Below are 16,144 nucleotides of genomic sequence, written 5' to 3'. Positions count from 1 at the left end.
GGACGACTAGCTGGCCTTACAACCCAGCTAAGCCTTCACAGTGGCTCGTGAGTCCGGTTCTAAACAACTAGCCGATTATCTGTACTACAATAACAATATATGACATACAAATAACGTCTTTATGTAACATAAGAGGATTAAATGACTGAGGCCAATTTATGTTTTGACGTTTTTTTCTTTTCTTCACATTGTCTTGTGACTTACTGCACAAGACAAGACAATGTGGCTCCCACAGCACCAATTTGCTGGCTGGCAGTTCTTGATGTCTTTGGCAGTGTCCTGCTAGTCTCATTATCCTGGCTGCTATTTTCTCGCCCACACTTGGCATTCCCCCATACAGGATCTTGTTGGTAACATGTGTACTCTTGCTGATATTAACACATCGGGTGCCAAACACGGTCTGAACCCTGTTTGCACAGAGTATCGCTTTGGTGTCGAACACGGTCTGAACCGTGTTTTCAGTCGCTTTCGTTTTTTTTCGTTTTTTCCATACGGGAGGGGCTGGAGCAGCTCTGGAATCACCCACGGTGATTCTGAGAAGGATGGGCCTTATAGATCACCGTGCCAAAAAACATGGCTCCCCATCCGCTTCCGTTCTATCTCCTTCTCTAAAACCCCTATAACTCCGAAACCTTTTACGTTGGGGAAACCGACTCATTTTGTACGCGCGATCGCTGCGCCATTGTGACCCGCGTGAAAGATGTTATTGTTCCAGGCGTTAGCCAGGACCATCGTGCAAAATGCACGCATGCTTTGTTTCACATGGAATGCACGTCGTGGAGTCTACAGCTTAAACAGCGCCGCGCAGCTCAACGGTGAGATTTCTGGCACCGAACGCTCATTTTAAAGTCTTCTCAGGCTTTAGTGTTTCAGACAGTTTATAAGTTGCTTGATTCAGTATTTAGATATTTGATGTTCATTTTATCAGACACACACCCTTTCTATACAAACCCATTAAAACTACAAACTCCATTTTAACCATGATAGATTCATTGAAAACACACATCTCTGCTTCTGGTGACTGATATTGTCCTTCTAATGAATGTTAGACTCTTTGAAAAACACCCGTCCTTGGTTCTGGTGACTTTTCCTTCTAATGCGTGAGGGGGCCGTGTTTTTTCAATTACTTTATTTACTTATTAATTAGTTTATTTCATTTCCCCAAATGATTATACAAAATAAATGGAAAAAGCCAGAGTAGACGTTAAAATGACCCCAAACAAAGTGAAAGTGAAATATCCCTTTGAAGTCACCTTGCTAAAATTATGGCCGATGTAATTCTTTCAAGCTTTTCAGAAAACAGAAACAAAACTGAACCAAACACAGACTATATAATATTCCTTTATCATTTCACCCAATAAGGTTTATAACAATATATGACATAAAAATAACGTCATTATGTAACATAAGAGAATTAAATGACTGAGGCCAATTTACGTTTTGACTTTTTTTTATTTTCTTCACATTGTCTTGTGACTTACGGCACAAGACAATGTGGCTCCCACAGCACCAATTTGCTGGCTGGCAGTTCTTGATGTCTTTGGCAGTGTCCTGCTAGTCTCATTATCCTGGCTGCTATTTTCTCGCCCACACTTGGCATTCCCCCATACAGGATCTTGTTGGTAATCTTGCTGATGTTAAGTACCGCACGCAACATTCTGGTGTAGTACCCATCTAGAGTATTCTGCAGGGTTGGCTTCAGGGTCCAGCATTCGCTGCCATAGAGGAGAACACACTCTACCGTTGCATAGAAGAAGCTGAGTTTGATTCTGTCATTGACCACAATAACTATTATCTAACTATTATTATCTCAACTACAACACAATCCACAGGGCCACATGATGCATAGAAGGGTACACACATGATACCAACACCATATTAAAGGGATATTTGCCTTTCAAACATGTTTGGGCTTATTTTAACGTCTACTTAGGCGTTAGTGTTTCACCCCAGACAGTTTTTAAGTTGCTTGATTCAGTATTTAGATATTTGATGTTCATTTTATCAGACACGCCCCCTTTCTATACAAACCCATCCTAACTACAAACTCCATTTTAACCATGATAGATTCATTGAAAACACATGTCTCTGCTTCTGGCCAAATGCTTGGCTAAATCAGGGTCCATCCTCCAACAGAGGACAAGGGACTCGAGGAACTGTGGGTCCTCATAAAAAAGGTCCCCTGTCACACCAAAGTCCTTACATGAAAAAGGCAAGCAGGGCTGGTGGCCATCAGCCATGGTAGACAGCCTCAGAGGCTTGCTCCAAACAGGCGTACAGAATTTGACATTGACAGTTGACATTGTCCAGGTGGTGATGTCACATCTGGGGATTCCAGTCTTAGGTGCTCTTTGGGGAGAAACTATGAGAGAGTTGAGTGATTTTAATTCTGGTCATGGTAATGTGAGTATTTGTTTTTTATATCATTTCAAGGCATGTGTGAGCTAACCCTTCAGGCATAACGCGTTTCCCCTTGGGACTCGTGAGCACCAGAACGTAGTGTGGGGTGGAAGTGTTTCGGAGCACGTCCCTAGTTTTGGGGGGTTGCCAGCTTGCTGGTCGCCTTTTCCACGCTAGTGGGTTTTAGTGCGTAAGTACCTGGCCGCAGAAGCCCCTGAAGACTAGGGTTCAGTTATCTAGATTTGGATATGCAGTTAAAGGGAATGCTCAATTTAATGGCTTGGCATTATGGTAGTTATGCTTGAAATTATATTCTGTTTTCGATCAGGTTTTAATGGTTTTGATCATGTTCGAGGTATTTTTTGTAACATTTGAAAGCCTCATCATTTCTATGTGTCAGTCACAGAACACACTGTTGAGTTTTGTTCACCCTGTGTGAGTTAAAGCAGGTACACACTGCAAGATATTTGGTCCGATTATGCTGTCGGGGACCTTTTTTGGCGAGATTTTGGTCGCTGTGTATGAAAGGCTCTGCGAGAGGATACGGCCACGATAATTACGCTCGCCGATGGCTTCCCGACCGTTTTCAAATATCTATCAGGTTAGATATTCGTCTCTGTCGCAGACTGGACATCAGACAATATCATACAGTATGAAAGGAGCTGAGACCACACTGCAAGGAGATGCACGCTACAGCCAATGAGAGCACATTACAGCCACCATGGCTAGGGGAGCGTCGCTGGATCTGACCACAACAAAAATCCCTACCGTAATATTACCATCCAGTCCTGTATTAAGTTAACACTATAAAACAAAATGAGAGAGTGAGCGATCCTGGTGGGCTGTTTATTTGAGAGGAATTGCACAGAGAGTTTTGTTTGCAAGCAGCATGACGCAAACAAGGTTTGTTTGATTGTCTTCAATGTCAATATTTAAGTTCTGTCAATATTTGAGTTGTTTGTTATGTTTCATTATTGGTTTAGCACTGCCAACACAGGGCTTTTTCGTGTTATAATTGTAGCCGTAATGTCTACATGCTGTTTATATTTCTGTCTAATAAAGTATTCAATCAAAGACTCCAATACCGACACTAGAAAAAGTGCTCCTCGGATCACAGGTCTCTGCCAGGTCAGGTAGGTTATTGTGTCCTCCTGGTGGTGCTATAATAGGCCAATGTGAAAAGGTTGCCATTTCTTATTAGGCCTTTCACGGCAAGCAGGCACTGCATTCATGATTTGCGGCATTTTGTTCCAAAACTGTGTTTTACTAAATTAGACCTGCTGGTGGCGCTATAACAGGCCAATGTGAAAAGGGGGGCATTAATTCCTCTGCCTAGTGGGAATATACGTGCAAAATTCCACGGAAATTGCATGCTGCGTTCATGATTTGAGGTTCAAAACGGACCAATCCTGCAGACTTTGGAAGCCAATGTTTGCCAATTAGGATGGAATATGAAATATCGGACAGATCCGTCAGGATCACATGACTGTAGAGATACTGTGTACAGATTTGCGTGATTTTTGGACAGAATCTGAAGGAGCAATATCCAAAAATTTGTTTCACAAAAGTCGGCCTCCTGGTGCCGCTATAAAAAGCAGATATGAAAAATGCAGGGCAGATGTTTTTCCTTGGCCTCTAGGGAGTGTGTGCCTGCAAAGTTTCATACAGATTGGTGCAGTTGTGGTTAAAAATGCCAATCGCCAATCGTTATAGCGCCACCATGAGGCTGATATAAAAAATGTCAAGTGTCCTCGGCCGAGTGGGAATGTGCGTGCAAAATGTCAAGGAAATCGCAAGCTTCATGATTTGAGGAATTTTGTTCAAAACGAACCAATCCTGCAAACTTTGGAAGCCAATCTTAGCCAATCAGGATGGAATATGGAAAATGGGACGGATACTATGTACCGATTCGCGTGATTTTTGGACAAAATAGAGTAATGTCAAAAAATGTGTTCTAAAAAAAAAAAATCTGCCTCATGGTGGCGCATATGACAGGCTCATCTGAAAAATTCGGGCCAGAGGTTCCGAATTGGCATCCAGGGAGTGTGTGTGCACAGTTTCACTGCGATCGGGCCAACGGTGTCGGAGATTAGCTGCTGCACAGACAGAAGGACGGACAGGGTGCAAAACCTACTCTCTCGCCATGTCGATGTCCATCGGCTACCTTTTTCATGACTAAAACTATGAATATATTGACAATTCGTCAACAAATTAAAACTAGACAAAAGTCTAGTTTCCAGTACCTAGGAACTCAAACACCAAACTCAGAAAACAGATGAAACTTGACGTAGACTTTAATGATATTAAACAAACAATACATGACAGATATAAAACACTCTTCAACACAACATAAATACATTATCTCAACACCAGTCGAACCTAAGTTAATAAAATAACCCTTGTTGTAAAAAAAACTAAGTTGTCCTTTAAGGATAGAGTTATGCCTGATTTATACTTAGTTGCAAGCCAATGTCATACGCCGAAAATAGCTGATCTACAAGCTCACAACGCTTCGTGGTATGACGCCTTGTGGGCTTGTAGATCAGCTATTTTTGGCTGTAAGGTTAGGGTAAAAAAAATCTCAAAATAAATAAAACGCCATGCTAAAATGGAGGAGATGAGATTTGATCACACCTTGGAAGCTTTCATGCAATGTCAACAGTAAATAATACATTTTCCTTTTTTTTGCAATAGAAGTCGCATGGGAATGCATCCCATAACCCTGGCATTGTTAGTGCCTTGCTCAACATGTATAGATATATAAACATATACAACATAAGCAAAATCTATACAGCTACAGTATGTAAGGGATAGCACAGTAGTCAAATGGCCCTTCTTCTGTTGTCACAGTATTAGTCGGTTGTTCCTTTGCCCTTCCCACAATCCCCCCTACACACACTATCATCGGCGATCACTCGAAGCGGGTATGATTGTCCTCCTGTCGGTGGGTCTGGTCATCTGTGGGTCCTCAGGTGGCTGTAGAGGCCGATCCTTGATCCACAGTCTCTATTGCAGTGGGGGCATATATGAATGGTTGACTGGGTAGTGGTAGTGGTGGTGGTGGTGTGAGGAGCTGTTTTGGTGGTAGATCTCTCCTTTCTCTGTTGCCTCTTTGCTTCTGTTGCACGATGGAGGTCCTTTTCTTGTTGTGCTGTGCCTTCATGGACCATCCTACTCCACATGTCTCTCTGGAGAGCAGCCTCCTCCCAGTTGCTGAGGCTGAAGCGACACGTTCTCAGGTGGGTTTTGAGGTTGTCTTTGTATCGCTTTTTCTGCCCCCCCTTGAGTGCGCTGTCCTTGTTCCTGTTCTATCCTAACCTCGCATCACCAGACTTTCCACCTCGGAGGAAAAGTTCTATCCAGGTACGGCAGTATTGTATTGGTTCTCCCTCCCTCTAATCACCCTGTGGGGTTCCATCTCCTTAAACCTGGCTGTGTTCACTAACCCCATCATCATCTTCTTCTACTTCTAGAGTCAACCGGTGAGAAGTGCCTTCTTGTATGCAGCAACATAGTCCACAGAAATTGCAAATGCATCCACTGCACCTACTACATTGACGATGGTAGTTACAACGGGGTAGTTTAACGTCATGCCCAGGACACTCCATCACTCCCAGGACAGTCCATGTCAAAACTGTTGTTCCATAATTGTTGGATCAGTTTAATCAAGTGCTATCTCAATTCAAATATGTAAGAGAAATGCAAAAAAAAACTATTTCTCCCTCCCTCTCCCTCCCTATTTCTCTTTCTTTAAATTAAAAAAAATATATATATTTTTTTGGGGCTTTTTCCTGCCATTATTGGTAGTATATAGTAGATTGACAGGAAATGGGAGAGAGAGACGGGGAGTGACACGCAGCAAAGGTCGTCGGGATCGAGATTCGAACCTGCGACACGCTGTCAGGCTGAATTGCAGCCTAGGTGCCCGGACCGCAAGGCCAGCAGTCCGAGGAGCCCTCTCTCTCTTTCTTAACGCTTACTCCATCCTGCTGACCGCTCGGTTACTGTACGTAGCTCTCAACCTGTTCCATCTGTTCTCCATCATGGGTTTCCTGTGTCTGAACAACGACTTCATCTTGGAAGTCGATACCCTGCCTCAGATAGCATAGCACCGGGGAACTAGATCAAATTGAAGCTGATAAATGGGTTCTCTTTCCTGATTGGATGAAATTGGAAACCTTAACTACCTGAAAATTATTTTCTGTTTACTAAAAGATGGAGGGACGGGGAGACAGAATGTCACTTACAGCAGCTTTAATGTAAACTTCCTTTATCATGGAGATACCTACGTCTATTTCAAGTCTATTTATATGCCGTTTTTCTTGGTTACCATTGCCTGTTTCTACCTACTGGTGGTCTATATACTATAGATATATAGTGGACTTCAGGAGGCCGCGGAGAGATCATGTGCCCATCCTCATCAATGGCGCTGCCGTGGAAAGGGTCAGTGAGTACAAGTTCTTCGTAGTACACATCGAGGAGGACCTCAAATGGGAGACACACACCACACACGTGAGGAAAAAGGCTCGGCAGTGACTGTACTGGCTCCGCTGCCAGAAGAAATTTGGAGTAGGACACCGCATCCTCAGGCTGTGCTACCACAGCTCAGTTGAAGGCGTTCTATCAGGCTGTGTTACGGCCTGGTATGGAAACTGTACGGCCCGAGAAAATATAAGTCTACAGCGAGTAGTACGATCGGCAGAGCGCATATTGGGAGGCGAGGTTCCCGCGCTCCAGGAACTGTACAAAAAGCGGTGTGTATAGTCAAAGCCCAGCGCATCATCAAGGACAACTACCACCCAAGTCACAAACTGTTCAAACCCCTACAACGACCCGGGCAAGGGGGCTTTCCGCAGTATCAAGAGTAGCACTACCAGGTTCTTGAACAGTTTTCACCCGGCTGCCGTCAGACTGCTGAACAAGACATGAGCCTTGTTCAGCAGTCTGAATATTGTTACCGTTTTTGTTACTAGTGTTACTACTTTTCTTTACTTGTTCTCTACCCATACATGTATCTTTGTTTCCTCCTAATTACTATCACCATAAATATAACACTTAAAGCCTCACTATGTAACTTTTTTTAATTAATAAAATGTAATTTTGTCCAATCTGTATGGTATGTTAATACAATATAACTTATATAATTGGAGTGGTTGTATTTTGTCTCCCTGCTCCTCTATTGATGACATTGTATCAAAGGTCATGTCTCACCTAGTCTCGCGTGGCCAGACTGTTGCCTCCCACAATTTTCAAATGTTTCCGGTCATCTGGAGATTAGAATTAGAATAGTTGTCTGGCTACGCGAGACTATGTCTCACCTAGACACAGCTTCTGACACAAATTCTGACCTGATGGTCAAGATTCAACTTATTCCCCGAACAAGCATGCCCTCTCTATTGGCTCAAAGGTAGACATTTCAGCACTTGCGGAGGAAACCGGGTTCAAATCTAGGGTAAAAGAAGAAAGTTACGTAGTGTTGCTTTAATGTAACTCTAAATGAGGTTATTATACGAGTCAAATGATTGTAGCTGATGTGCGATGTGTCAAACGTAAGGTTTGGACTATGATTCAATTATAGACATTTTCAAGAGCAAGCCCCATGGTCTCATGTTGTAAATATTATTTGATTTGCTGTAGTAATCTCAATTTTGAAATGACTTAATAATTTGTGCAGGACGTCATGTTCACATTTATCTGCCTGTAATGCTGCCTAATGTTAGCCTGATTATCAGACTGAAGCTTTGTGAAGCTGGAAGCAGTCCATTCAGTGGAGTGGGCGGGGCCACACAATCATACTTATCATTTTTGTTTGGTTACATACACATGCAGGTCAGGAACATTGTTCAGTTGGTCAGTAACCATCAGTCCATAATTTCATGTTGGTCTGGTTTCACAAAATAAATGACCTCCAGGTGGAATAAAACAAATCCCCTTCAGTGTGAAACAAATTATTTCCAGTTAAACAAAATCCTGGAGCCATCACATGTGTGAAGGTGGGCAAATATCTTTCCGCTGCAACAGTATTATGTTCCCTTGCAAGTAAAGTTGCAAAGGCCAAGTATTGTTTTCTGCTGGTGTCACACCAAATACAGCCACAAGAGGGCATACATTAGTTTCAAATATTTCAGACATGATTTCAAATATATTTGTCCAGTATAAGTTAATTTTAGAACGAGACCAAAACATGAAAGTGTTGCAGGGGAATCTTTATTATTTATTTATTTCTCTTATATCAACACATCTACGTGAAAGTATTCCAATAGATTTTAATAAGCTGAATTGATTGGTCTTAGGCTCTGTATTATACTTTGGATGTACAGTACAATGGTGGAATGCAAAAATGATCAAGGACAAAGTTTGAAATAACAGTAATATTGATTAGAATCTATATCGCCCGATTTCCTGTCATGTAACATGACACAGGAAAGTATGGACCAGAACTATCCAATAGCCACAGACAGTTTCTTTGGGTCCCAACAAAGTAAATATACCATTTAATGTTTTGCTCCTTGTTAAAGACAAGCAGAAACACTTGGTATGTATGCATATTGCTCAGCCTCTGATTGGACAACAGACCAAGGTGGAACAGCCACATAGATGTGTCTTTTGATGAGGCTTTGATTCCATGACATCACACCACACAATGTCCTGTGTTAGTGTGCTGTGCCCTGAGTCAAAGCAGTTTTTAGTTAGAACTGAAAAACTGATTTAGGTTGTAATGAAAATACTAATGCTTTAGAGATGTGCAGAGTGCAAGACACCAGCAGGGTTTTCATAGTTGAGCTTCAAAAACACATTAAGTCACACATCATTTTGGTGGAGTGGGCCTTTAACTCTTAAAATCCAGACTTCTCTGAAAATAGCAGAGGCTATTTTGGTGGGCTATATGACAAGATGTGCAGTGATACTAATTTATGTCAAGGTAGAACCCAAACACAGGAACTTAAAACACCAAACTCAGAAAACAGATGAAACTAGAAGTAGGCTTTACTGATATTAAACAAACAATACATGACAGACATATAACAATCTTTAAAACAACATAAATACATTATCTCAACACAACTCGAACCTATCCCTAGACAACAGTACCTGACAAACACTACAGTGACCGGAAAATATCACTTTACAGCACGTAAATATGTATATATTATTGCATACACAGTCTTATAGTATATAATAATGCTTTATTTATACAGTAGCACCTTTCAAAACAAAGTTTCAAAGTGCTTCACAAAGAATCAAAACACAAGATGCACATGACAGAGCAAAACAAATGACAGCAAATGCAGTAGGACACAATAGGTTAAAACATTTGGAGAATAAAGGCAGCTTTAAAACTCTTAACACAACATACATAATCTTAACACAACTCAAACGAAACCCTGGCTTAGACCAAGGGTTCAAACTACAGGCAAACTTATCAGACAAATTTAGCAAATCATCTGGGGACCCCCAAAGTAATTTGGGGACCCACTGCCCTATACAACAGATCCATGACGAACACGACAGTGACCAAAAAATATATCGCTTTACAGCACGTATGTATGTATATGATATAATATTATTGCATACACATAGTCTTATACTATAATAGTGGCATAAAATGTACACATTTCATAAAAGGCATGGACATTTAGTAACAAACTTCTTGATCACCATCTGTTAAAAAACAACAACAATTGATTCAAGGCATGAACAAAGCTTGTTGTGCTTCTTGCTCTCTTTTGTAAAAAAAAAAAGAAAGAAAATAATAATTTAACCACTTATTTTTAGAAGGGATTAAGAAAACCAACCAGGGGACAAGGCAAAAAGGGAACAGAGAAGCATATGACTCATCGAGTTCTGAGAATCTTGACAGGTGAGTCACCTATTTAAGAACTTTCAACTTGGCAGCACGATTTTATTTATTTTACATTTTCAAAAGTTCTTAGATTTTCAAGAATAGCAAAAATAGATCTATAAGCTTGTACAAGGTGTTGTGAGCTTGTAGAGGCGAAACATTGAGCTCCAGTTCTTTCCTTTACAGCTGAGTTCAATTGAGTTGATAATTTACACATCTGATTTAGCTTAAGCTAAATAATGTTTAACCAATACATTTGTTCCCCTTTATTGTGTGGGTGGGGCTTAGCAGGATATTATTTAAGGTTGAGACCAGGTGCTCGTTATTCATTTTCACTTCTGCAAGGGTGTGCGTCTGTGACAGTAAGTTATTTATTTTACAATTAAGGTGTTCATTTATGTTGGTATGTTTGAGTTGTTCCCATCAAGATCTATTGTTCTGTACCTTTTAGAAAACACACACACACACACACACACACACACACACGACTGTAAATACAATAGAATACTTCCTAACCTGAATAATAGCAGACCTACAAGCTCACACCACGTTGTGAGCTTGTAGGTCTGCTATTTTCAACAAGAAATGAATCAGGCTTTAGTTACCTATATTGGAGTTAATGCTTATTTTTAAATGTTTTAGGGGGAATCCAAAAACAGACAAAATTCACAAACATCCAAAAATGGGAAAGCATCAAGCTCCAGGCCTTTCAAGCCCTCCCCCATGTACTGTATTAGATTTTTAATTCTATTATAAAAAAAGAAAATGGTCCAAGTACATCAGATCCTGTCCTCTAACAAAATCCATGTCAATCTCAAGAACTCTTGAAACTACCTCATGTCAATGTGTTCACATGTGACTGCATCTTTCTGTTGTGTATGTGTGAGGTTGCAATGAGTGGTGTACTGTATGTGTTGTATGAAATGAGTGTATTCACTTCAAGACACCATAACATTTTACGAGGATTTTGGATTTGATCAGCAGTATACTGAAAAAGCATACTAAGAACACGGCAGTTGCAAAGACGCTCATGTCTATGAGAGACAAAACGAAATAAAAAATGTATTTTTTTTAGCTCAAGATGTAAAGCTGCTTAATCTTATAAATTAATATATCGCTCTATTTTGTTCTGTGTTTTTAAATCTGTAAAATAGAAAAAATACTATTTGCATTACTTTGCATCCTACTATAATTCTAGTAAGGGGTGAGTCTGTCTGTAGTGGTGCGTGAAGCTACCCGGTTCTCCTCAGTTTTCTCCTCAGTGGCTGGAGCAATTGCTCTGATTTTGCACACAGCCATTGACCATTACCATCTGAACTTAACTGTGAAGCCCGTTTTTCAATTTCATCAAATCTCAGCTTCTTATTAGCGTTTATGTGTGAAACAATGTCGCCTCCCGGGTAGCCAGATCATGTGCGCATATCCCCCCACGGATGCGTCGACCGGGTATGGTCTAGTTATTTCTAATTCACACAGTACAAGCCTGAAGCACAGTCCAATTGTGTAAAAGGCCAGCTGAAACTATTTATGAGCAGCTGATTGGGCAATGGGCTACTCAGCCTATCCCAGCTTATAATCACCAAATTGTCAGTTAGGCGAGGCCAATCAGATTAGCTTTGATTTACAGTCAGCTTGATAAAATCAGTTTACACCTGCTGTAAGTTATTTTTCTGTATAGACCTCCTCACGAAGTGTGCAGCTTTTTGTTGTATTGTTTTGTTTGTTCAGATATTTTGGGTTTTGTTTAAATGTTTTGAAGTTGACTAGTTTTGATTATTTAGGCAGGTGGAGAGGAACGTGGGAGAGGAATAGGTAAGGTATCTAGGGGACGTCATGGCCAAGACAGACGCGTGAATCACAAGCTTCGCCGAGCCCTATTAAAATAGCCCTAAAAACTATGTAAAAACTAACAAATGATGAAGGAAATGTATTGACATGGTCGCTAAAGAATGTTGAGACAAGAAATCGATGAAGAAGAGTTCTAGCAGTGGAAACACGGAAGAGTCAGGACCGCGTCCAAACACAAGGCAGCTAAAGCTAACCCAGCTAAAGATAACAGGGCCAACGCAAGCCATGGCTGCCGGCAGTACCGGTGGGGAGTCCGAGTTGCTAACGGAGATAAGAAAGCTCCGACAGGAGAATAGTGACTTTTATAAGGAATAGGTATCTATACAGTACTACTACTATCAATACTTGATGTTGGAGTTCACTGAAATTCCAATAGCAATGTCCAGCTGAGGCCTGTCACCTCCACTGATTGGGCCCTGAATACCATCTTCAAGGCTCAGTTGGAGGAGAAACTGGACGAGACACATTTTAAAATAGGTCCAAAATAGGTGACACTCACCTATCTTGGTGTTTGAGTTTTAACTATGTAACTGTTGTGAGTCGGTGTTTTAACTATGTAACTGTTGCCAGTATTTGTGACTATTTACTCTTGTTCCAATAGTGAGGTCTGGCTGGAGGCTATCTCAAAGCATTGGCCCCAGCTCAACAAAATATACGAGTTGAGGGGCTGAGTCTGACAAGACTCTGACAAGAAGGCTGAGTTGGGGGTCAAATTGGACCCAAACGAAATGAAAAGGGCAAAAGAAAAAGATGGGCTGTCGATGACAGGTGAGAGACATGTCACCTGAGTTACATAACTTGACATTCGGATCACTAAAATATATTTTTAACATTGCATTTTTACATAAAGTAATACATTCCACCAGTTACATATTGTTCCAGGTCTTCTTATGGACCAATCAGGTCACCTAAGAACATACGTGTTTAAAACTTACAGGTAAAACATTTAAAAGCATTTCCTTCCTTCACGATGAAATCACTTAGCACTCACTAAGTTTCACATAACTGCTGTAATCTATTAGTAATTAACTATATTTACACAAAGACGTTATGGTTTCCCTGCCTATTGATGATGCTGCTAATCTTCACCTTTTTCCTCATTTTATACTTCAACGTACGCCAAGGAGAGGGGACGGGAATGGAGTGTGGCTGGAGGGATATGCTGCTCCATAGAAGATAGGCAGATTTGGAATTGGAGTTGAGGCATTATCAACTTTTTAAAGAGAAAAGAACCACCTCTGTACAACTATACAATTGAAGCTGATGAATGGGTTCTCTCTCCTCATTGGATGGAATTGGCGATCCACCTAAAATGTTTTTATTAAAGAGATTTCTGGGGAGATGGTGAGACCCCTTTTACTGAACAAACAGTAACAGGGGTCTCACCCTAGTCTCACCATCTCTCCAAAAATGTGATATTGGGCCCATGGGTCAGTATGTGTACGATTGATAATTAACCACCGTTTTATTTTTAGGGGGAGTGAACACTATTCCCAGGATGACGGAGGAAGAAAAAGGCATAAGAACTCAGCTGACATGTTCCACAATAAGTGAGTCCCTGGAGACCCTGGTTTCACCATCTCTCCAAAATGTGCTATTGGGCCCCTGGGTCAGTATGTGTACGATTGATATTTAACCACGGTTTTATTTTTAGGGAGAGTGGACAATGTTCTAAGAGAGGGAGAGGAGGAAAAGGGACTAAGGACAAAGATGATGAGTTCAACATTGAGTGAGTCACCTAAAACATTTTTAGAGAGCTGCATGGTGAGACCATGTTGAGACCCCTGTTACTGAACAAACAGTAACAGGGGTCTCACCCTGGTCTCACCATCTCTCCAATAATGTGATATTGGGCCCCTGGTTCAGTATGTGTGCATTTAAAGTATGTACGTTTTGCTCTTGTTCACACAGTGATGTCAAGCTGCATTCAATCAGTTCTGCAGATATGGAGAAGCTGAATGTCCTCCACCAGGAGGCGATGAAGCAAGAGTTTGACAAAAAGTTCTATGTGAAGGTCTCAAAAAACCCAGGGCTGACCCAGCAAGGTGAGACGACTCACCCTGAGTTGGATAACTTGAGTAGGAATGCAATCAGTCACATACTGTATTCTTCCAGGTCTTATGGTCCAAACTTTTCCTTCCTTCCTTAACAATAAAATCAATTAGCACTTGCCAAGTTGGACATAACTACTGTTATCAGAGAATGTACAATTGATATTTAACCACTGTTTTATTTTTAGGGAGAGTGAAGACTTGAGTGAACTCAATGAAGACTATTTCCAGTATAAGAGAGGAGATAAAAGGTAAAAGAACTCAGCTGATCAGTTCTACATTGAGTGAGTCACCTATGACATTTTTGGAGAGATGCATGCTGAGACCATGTTGAGACCCCTGTTACTGAACAAACAGTAACAGGGGTCTCACCATCTCTCCAAAAATGTGATATTGGGCCCCTGGGTCCATGCAGCCCTGTTTTAACTATGTAACTGTTGCCAGTATTTGTGACTATTTACTCTTGTTCCAATAGTGAGGTCTGGCTGGAGGCTATCTCAAAGCATTGGCCCCAGCTCAACAAAATATACGAGTTGAGGGGCTGAGTCTGACAAGACTCTGACAAGAAGGCTGAGTTGGGGGTCAAATTGGACCCAAACGAAATGAAAAGGGCAAAAGAAAAAGATGGGCTGTCGATGACAGGTGAGAGACATGTCACCTGAGTTACATAACTTGACATTCGGATCACTAAAATATATTTTTAACATTGCATTTTTACATAAAGTAATACATTCCACCAGTTACATATTGTTCCAGGTCTTCTTATGGACCAATCAGGTCACCTAAGAACATACGTGTTTAAAACTTACAGGTAAAACATTTAAAAGCATTTCCTTCCTTCACGATGAAATCACTTAGCACTCACTAAGTTTCACATAACTGCTGTAATCTATTAGTAATTAACTATATTTACACAAAGACGTTATGGTTTCCCTGCCTATTGATGATGCTGCTAATCTTCACCTTTTTCCTCATTTTATACTTCAGCGTACGCCAAGGAGAGGGGACGGGAATGGTGTGTGGCTGGAGGGATATGCTGCTCCATAGAAGATAGGCAGATTTGGAATTGGAGTTGAGGCATTATCAACTTTTTAAAGAGAAAAGAACCACCTCTGTACAACTATACAATTGAAGCTGATGAATGGGTTCTCTCTCCTCATTGGATGGAATTGGCGATCCACCTAAAATGTTTTTATTAAAGAGATTTCTGGGGAGATGGTGAGACCCCTGTTACTGAAAAAACAGTAACAGGGGTCTCACCCTAGTCTCACCATCTCTCCAAAAATGTGATATTGGGCCCATGGGTCAGTATGTGTACGATTGATAATTAACCACCGTTTTATTTTTAGGGGGAGTGAACACTATTCCCAGGATGACGGAGGAAGAAAAAGGCATAAGAACTCAGCTGACATGTTCCACAATAAGTGAGTCCCTGGAGACCCTGGTTTCACCATCTCTCCAAAATGTGATATTGGGCCCCTGGGTCAGTATGTGTACGATTGATATTTAACCACGGTTTTATTTTTAGGGAGAGTGAACAATGTTCTAAGAGAGGGAGCGGAGGAAAGGGGAATAAGGACCCAGATGAGCAGTTCAACCTTGAGTGAGTCACCTAAAACATTGTTAGAGAGCTGCATGGTGAGACCATGTTGAGACCCCTGTTACTGAACAAACAGTAACAGGGGTCTCACCCTGGTCTCACCATCTCTCCAATAATGTGATATTGGGCTCCTGGTTCAGTATGTGTGCATTTAAAGTATGTACGTTTTGCTCTTGTTCACACAGTGATGTCAAGCTGCATTCAATCAGTTCTGCAGATATGGAGAAGCTGAATGTCCTTCACCAGGAGGCGATGAAGCAAGAGTTTGACAAAAAGTTCTATGTGAAGGTCTCAAAAAACCCAGGGCTGTCCCAGCAAGGTGAGACGACTCACCCTGAGTTGGATAACTTGAGTAGGAAATGCAATCAGTCACATATTCTTCCAGGTCTTATGGTCCAAACG

This window comes from Gymnoscopelus microlampas (assembly GCF_963454915.1).
Source record: "Gymnoscopelus microlampas genome assembly, chromosome: 16".
Lineage (NCBI taxonomy): Eukaryota > Metazoa > Chordata > Actinopteri > Myctophiformes > Myctophidae > Gymnoscopelus > Gymnoscopelus microlampas.
The sequence above is the reverse complement of the archived record's forward strand: the minus strand, read 5'-3'. Positions refer to the sequence as shown.